Consider the following 7,492-nt stretch of genomic DNA (forward strand, 5'->3'; position numbering starts at 1 on the left):
TTTGCCTTGTTTACCAAACGATGAGTCATGAGGATAAAAGAAGGGGTGAGCCTGGTGAGAAACTGCAAACCAGTGCTGGGGGAGGCAGGGCAGAGCAGAAGCCGGGGTGACCAAGTGAGGCTGAAGCTTCTAGAGCAATACCACTGGAGCTATGAGAAACAGCTCTCATCGAAAGTCTTGATGGAAAATTTTTGTTCCTGAACATCTAAAAGTTTCTATCCCTCAACCTTGTCCAAAAATTTTTTTTCTTATGTTTTTTGATAATGTGTGATTCCCTACCAGTGCAATTATCGTACAATACTGGAGTAGACGGAATTGTGTTCAGTTCTGAGTATCTTAGTCCAAAAGGGATGACAAAGTACCTAAGTCAGGAGAAAACGGAGCAGAATGGCTAAAGCTCTAGAAACAACAGCGAACAGAGGATGTCAGAACTGAAACCGATGTGTGTGCATCGGGGAGAAAGGGGAGCAGTGGGAATCGGAGGGTAGCTCGAGACAAGGGAGGGCTTTCCAACAGAAGGAGGGGACACGGAGGCTGCAGGAAGCAGCACAGGGAGCCAGGCCGACCTGAGTTTGCATCCTGGTGCTTTCTAGCCACATGACTTCGGGCAGATTACTGAACTCTTCTAAACCTTGGTTTCTTCAAACACAGAAGGAGATAGACTCTCTCGTAGTGTTATTGTAAGAATTAATGCATGCTTGGTGCTTATGATGGCGCCTGGTGTGCAGCAAACCCTCCCCCGCTGCTACCTGCTATCTGCAGTGGTGTTCATGGGGACACAGCGCCTCATCGCTGGATGTCCTGACAGAATCTGCATGATCACTAACAGGTGGAGTCACAAGACAGACTACTGCATGGTTAGGAGCCGATACCAGCAATGCAGAAGTTAAAAGGAACCATGTGTAAAGGTCCTGTGGTCGATCAGCCTGACCAATGCTGGAACAGAGTTGAACAGTTTCTTGACCCCGTGAACTCTGTGAGCCTTTAATATACTACTTGAAATGTAAATCCCCCATCATGCTTGGCCACAGAACCCTTTTTCATGGAACGTCTTAAAGGGAGAGAGCATTTCAAACACATTTCAGAGGACACTGAATTAGATGACTTTTGAGATTCTTTCAGACTCTGGTATCTGAAAAAGTTATGAATTTCAAATGTAGTTTACATTTGAATGTTTACAAGTTCCTTACCATGAGCCAGGCCCTGATTTAAGCACGTTAGTTATGAAAAGCATTATGACACAGCAAACTCATGACATTTTCCCTAATCCCCATTTTACAGCAGAGATACTGAGACTGAAGTGAAGCCATTTTCCCCAAGGTCTCAGAGCTAACACGCGGTGGAACCAGGAGTATTACTGGCCTGCTCCTTCAAAGCCCTACACTGCATCAAGCCATACATATGTGAACAAAAACTGCTGAATTTGGGGGGCACCTGGGTGGCTCAGTGGTTGAGCATCTGCCTTCAGCTCAGGGCATGATCCTGGGGTCCTGGGATTGAGTCCCGCATCAGGCTCCCTGGATAGAGTCTGCTTCTCCCTCTGCCTGTGTCTCTGCCTCTCTCTCTCTGTGTGTGTCTCATGAATAAATAAATAAAATCTTGAAAAAAAATTGCTGAATTTTTGTGTATTGTTGGGCTGACTCTGTAGGATGACAAATTCTTGGGATCAAAACCAATGTGGGGTTGGCATTACAGGTAAAAGGGAGGGAACCCAGCATAGTAGCCAGGAGTCTCAGGCCTTGAAGACTTGTCTTGCAATCTTTGGTGGCACAAGACCTTTGTACTGACCAGCAGTGGAGCCAGCCATACGTGCCAGGTTGCTTTAATATCGTTAGGAGAGGTCACTGGAAGCAAGAGCTAAAAGGAAGGGAGATGATTATCTGTGTTAAATGGCCACAGGCATCCTTTCCCATTGCTAGAGGTGTCCATGTCCACAACCAAAGAGAAACGAGATCCTATGTTTGTGTAAAATCCACATATGTCCCTTTACCACCAGCTTCCTGCAAGATGAGATGCAGGGGAGGTGGAATGTCCCTGCTCCCTGCCTTGCCTCCCCACTTCCCTGCATGGTAACAAAGAGCTACTTACTTCCCTCTTGGTAACAAGGGAATGCGGGGTGCCCTTCCCTGGCAGGCAACGCAAAGACTAGCCCTTCCAGGAGACGCTGAGAGTATGGAAAACTGGCTTCTCAGCTCAGCTGCACAAGATGATGAGCTAGGCTCATTCACTGACCATGTCAATCCTGCCCTGAGATCAGGCTCTGGCCTGGGCAAACCTCAGGGCGGGGAGCACCACCAGCCAGGGACTGGACAGGAATCCAGAGCTGCAGGCCGAACCTTGAAACCCTGGCTCCTGAAAGAATCTGCTGCCCTCATGTGGCCATTGTGACCAGGGCCCTTAACGAAAGAGGCTGGTCAGGCACATGGAGCCCCTGGGGATCGGGCCTTGGTGGGAAACTGTGGTGGGAGGAAGATTGAATGGGAAGCCACCAGATGGAAGCAGCAGTCCTGCCAACATTTTAGTTCAGGACCCCTGTATGCTCAAGAATATTCCTGATGGCTCCAGAGGTCTTCTGTTATGTGGAATAGTTCTATCCTATTTAGAAATTACAGCTGAGAATTTTTTTTTAAGTAGTGATGTCTCAATTCCTTTAAAAAATAATATTTTATGTTACCATAAATTACACGGTTATGAAAAATAGCTACATTTTGATGAAAAGAGTGGCACTTAGTTACATCTTCATATTTCTCTCTTTTTTTTTTCTTAAGATTTTATTTATTTAGGGACACCTGGGTGGCTCAGTGATTGAGTGTCTGCCTTCAGCTCAGTGAGTGATCCCGGAGTCCTGGGATCGAGTCCCGCATCAGGCTCCCTGCATGGAGCTTGCTTCTCCCTCTGCCTATGTTTCTGCCTCTCTCTCTATGTCTCTCATGAATAAATAGATAAAATCTTTTTAAAAAGAGTTAATACCCAGAATATACAAAGAGCTCCTACAACTCAACAACAAAAGAACAATCTGATTTAAAATGGGCAAAGGACATTTCTCCAAAGGAGATACATAAGTGGCACACCAGCACATAAAAAGATGCTCAACATCACTCTTCACCAAGGAAATGCAAACCCAAACTACAAAGAGCTACCACCTCACAGCTGTTAGGTTGGATGCAACCAAACAGAGAAAATCACCAGTGCTGGTGAGGGTGTGGAGAAACTGGAACCCTCATGTGCTGCTGGTGGGAATGCAAACTGGTGCAGGTGCTGGGGAAAACAGTATGCAAGTTCCTCAAAAAGTTAGATAAAACTACCCCCAGGATCCAGCCATCTCACCTTCGGGTCCCTCCAAGATGATTGAAAGCAAGGTCTCCAAGAGGCATTTGCACACCCATGTTCACTACATTATTCACAGTAGCAAAGAGGTGGAAGCAGCCCAAATGTCCAGCGACAGACAAATGGACAAAGAACGCTTGGCCTATACACACAATGAAATACTATTCAGCCTTAAAACCAAAGGAAAAACTGTCACAAGTTCATCAACATAGATAAACCAGGAGGACGTTATGCTAAGTGAAGCTGGTCAGTCACCCAAAGACAAATACCATTCAACTCCTCTTACAGGAGGCATCTAGAGCAGCCCAAATCACAGAGACAGAAAGCAGAATGGTGGCTGCCAGGGGTGGGGGATGGGACCGGGGAGTTGTCACTGGGTACATTGTTTCAGGGTTGCAGGATGGAATTTCTGGAGACCTCCCCACCACTAGGTGAAGCCCCTAACACTATCACCCTGAAACAGTGAGATGATTAAGGTGATACATTTTGTGACAGGTGTGCCCCAAGACCAGGGCTGCCCCATGACTCACGTAGGTGCTACTCCTGGGAGACAGGAGCAGGGCACAACTCACAAAACTGAGTTGGCGAGTTTATTTTCCAACATGAAACAAAACGAGGTTGAAGTTGCCCGAAAGTGAGGAAGTTACTGTTGCAGCTGCTGGTGGCTGTCCATGTAGAGCCTTCCCTCTCCTCTCTCATTCCTCACCAACAGAACTCTGATTTTTTTTTAAAAGATTTTATTTATTTATTCATGAGACACAGAGAAAGAGAGGCAGAGACACAGGCAGAGGGAGAAGCGGGCTCCCTGTGGGGTGCCCAATGTGGGACTAGATCCCAGGACCCCAGGATCATGACCTGAGCTGAAGGCAGATGCTCGACCACTGAGCCACCCAGGTGTCCCAGAACTCTGATTTTACTCAAGTGCACATTGTGCCCCCATAAGACTCAGGGTCATGTCCTGACTGATCTACACTGGCCATGACACGCCCACACTTGTCATCTAAGGAAATCACACAGATCCCACCAATGAGATTCAGGAGGAAGCCCACCTAGGGGGCTGCTATGGGTGATTTCCACTGACCTCAAGAAATGACAGAGGAAGATTCCTTCTCCGCCTCTCCCTCCCCTCTTGTCTCTGTGCAACTGGCTCTGTGCAGGTGGGAACGCCAGAGAGGGAAATGGAAAGAAGAAGGGAATTATCAATGAGGATTTCACTGAACTGCTGAATAAAGCAAACCAGACCAGTGCACTCCATTCTTATCCTGGGTGAGAAACTCCTGACAGTGTGAGCCCCTTGGAGCCTAAATTAAGCCAAGGCTTAAGCAATTTAACCAATTTGTTACCCACCATGAGGGCCTGCAGGTGCTTGCAGCCAAAGCATCCTGAACATTTGATATACTTCTTCACCTTGGCCTCCTGGAGCCAGGGAGGCCAGACTCTGCCCTCAGGCGGTCTCCTGGGGGCCCATGCAGGCATCTCCAAACAGCTCCACTTTGCTGCTGGTTTTGCCACTGTGGCCCTCTTGCATCTGGCCTGGGCTTCTGGAAACTAAAAATTCTTTCAGTGAACCAGACTCCAAGCCCCTTAAGAAGAGACTTCTCATTTCTGTATCTCCACACTGCCTGGAATATACCAAGTACAGGAAGTTTTCTGGGATGAATCAAGTAATCCCCTTCTGGATCAGAGCAGATGGTACTCGGAAGAGTGTCTGTGGTGACAACTGGGTCTCCCTGTGCCTGTACCAGCCCCTCCAAACCACCCCCTACATACGGGGCCCCCAGTAGGGCGGAGCCTGGGGCAGCGAGCGCAAGTCCTCCATGAGGCGCAGGGGTGGGCAGAGCTCCACTGGTGTGGAGGGTCCCTCCTTCCCCCCTCCAAGAGGTCTGTGTCCTTCACCCACCCTGTGTTTCATTCTGGTCTCAGGACTCACTGTAGGTACTAGCCAACAGTTTGAGCAGCCTCATCAGAGCTTCCTAAAAACTTAAAATGCCATCAGGATCACCTTCACTACACTTCAAATCACTAGCCTGAGGATCGCTAATGTGTGTGGTTTTTTAAAAGATTTTTACTTGTTTATTTGAGAGAGAGAGAGAGAGAGAGAGGGAGAGAGAGCACATGATCAGGAGGTGCAGGAGAGAGAATGTCAAGCAGACTCCCTACTAAGCCCAGAGCCCGACATAGGGCTCAATCCCAGGACCCTGAGATCATGACCTGAGCCAAAACCAAGAGCCAGACGCTTAACCGATTGAGCCACCCAGATGTCCCTATCACTAACATGTTTTATGTCTTTCACTTTACAAATGAGAAAAACTGAGGCCCAGAGAGCTGAACTAGCCAGCGGGTGGCAGCTACTGGTGGCAGAACAGGAATCAGCCTTCTAGGCACCAAACTCGCATGCATTTGGTTGTGTTCACTCTTCTACTCTTAGGGAACCATGACTATGGGGGAGTCTCACATGCGTTCATGTTAGGAATGGTCTCTTTGCCTGATGAGAAGGGAGGGGGCCACAGGTGATGTCGGGGGAGGCACTGGTCTCAGCTGCCCCCCAGAAGCCCACCTGGAGCAGGGCTAGGAGAGGGCGCACCTGAGCAGCACTGCCCCTCAGCCTCCCAGGAACACGGGGATGTCACGCTCGGCACCTGCACTAGTTCCTCACTCAAAAATCCCACCCTCGGCCATTTGAGAAGAGGAAAGAAAGGAAAGGACAGGCAGACTGAGACGACTGTGGAGAAAACGGATGGGATTCCGGGAATTAAAGGGACTTTGCTTTTCCAGGGAAATCTGAAGAGACATAACCTATATGAAAAGTGACTGGTCCCACAGGGGAGGAGCAGGGAGATGAATGGTTTGGGAAATTTTAAAATAATCGCCTTTCCTTGCAACAATCCTGTACGTATCACAGCAACAGTGCCGGCTGGACATGGGGTGGGTCACTGCACAGCACAGGTAAGTCCCGAGCCTCCCCGCTGCATGCAGTGGCTCAGATGTAACAGCAATGACACCCCCATTAAAAATATACGATTGCTTGGGTGCCTGGCTGGCTCAGTTAGTGGACCACGTGACTCTTGATCTCAGGGTCTTGAGTTCAAGCCCCACCTTCGATAAGGAGCCTACTTAAAATAAAAATATATAATTGCTAGGGATGCCTGGGTGGTTCAGGGGTTGAGCATCTGCCTTTGGCTCAGGCTGTGATCCCTGGGTCCTGGGATCGAGTCCCGCATCGGGCTCCCTGCAGGGAACCTGCTTCTCTCTCTGCCTGTGTCTCTGCCTTTCTCTTTGTGTATCTCATGAATAAGCAAATAAAATCTAAAATGTATTTTTATACATATATATTTTAATATATAAATATATATATATATTTGCCAAAAAAAAAAAATTGCTGCAAGGCTGAAAGAGCGATTCTAGAATGGGGGCAGGGAGGGGACACAAGGGATGGAGAGAAGAGAACCATTCAGAGAAAACAAGGAACAGCCTGAGAAATCTGACAGAGGTCTCAAAAATAAAACTCCCTGGGATCCCTGGGTGGCTCAGCGGTTTAGCGCCTGCCTTCGGCCCAGGGTGTGATCCTGGAGACCCGGGATCGAGTCCCATGTTGGGCTCCCTGCATGGAGCCTGCTTCTCCCTCTGCCTGTGTCTTGGCTTTTCTCTCTCTCTCTGTCTCTCATGAATAAATAAATAAAATCTTTAGAAAATAAATAAATAAAACTCCCTCAAAGCGAGAGCTGAGGAAATAAGAGAATGTTTTCAAGCTCCAAGCAGACACAGTGCTCACTCAGGAGGGCCACGGGGCTACGGAGAGGGCACCTGGGGGTGAGGGAACTCTGACCCTCAGCTTCTGGAGTCCCCAGCGCACACACTGTGCAAGGTGCATCCCCAGAACCAAGTCTCCGGGCTCGGGTGAGGTCATACCACAGTGCAGCTGTGGGCCTCCCACTGGCTCCTTTCCCTCCCTTGGCAGGTGGATACCCTAATTTCTCTCCAGGCAATGTTAATGCACTTTCCCGGGTATGAGGGTTAAAGATTCTTTTTTTTTTTTTGAGGATTTTATTTACTCACGAGAGACACAGAAAGAGAGGCAGAAACATAGGTAGAGGGAGAAGCAGACTTCTTGCAGGGAGCCCGATATGGGACTCGATCCCAGGACCCCTGGTTCACGCCCTGAGCT

Source organism: Canis lupus, chromosome 7, assembly GCF_011100685.1.
Source record: "Canis lupus familiaris isolate Mischka breed German Shepherd chromosome 7, alternate assembly UU_Cfam_GSD_1.0, whole genome shotgun sequence".
NCBI classification, from domain to species: Eukaryota; Metazoa; Chordata; class Mammalia; order Carnivora; family Canidae; genus Canis; species Canis lupus.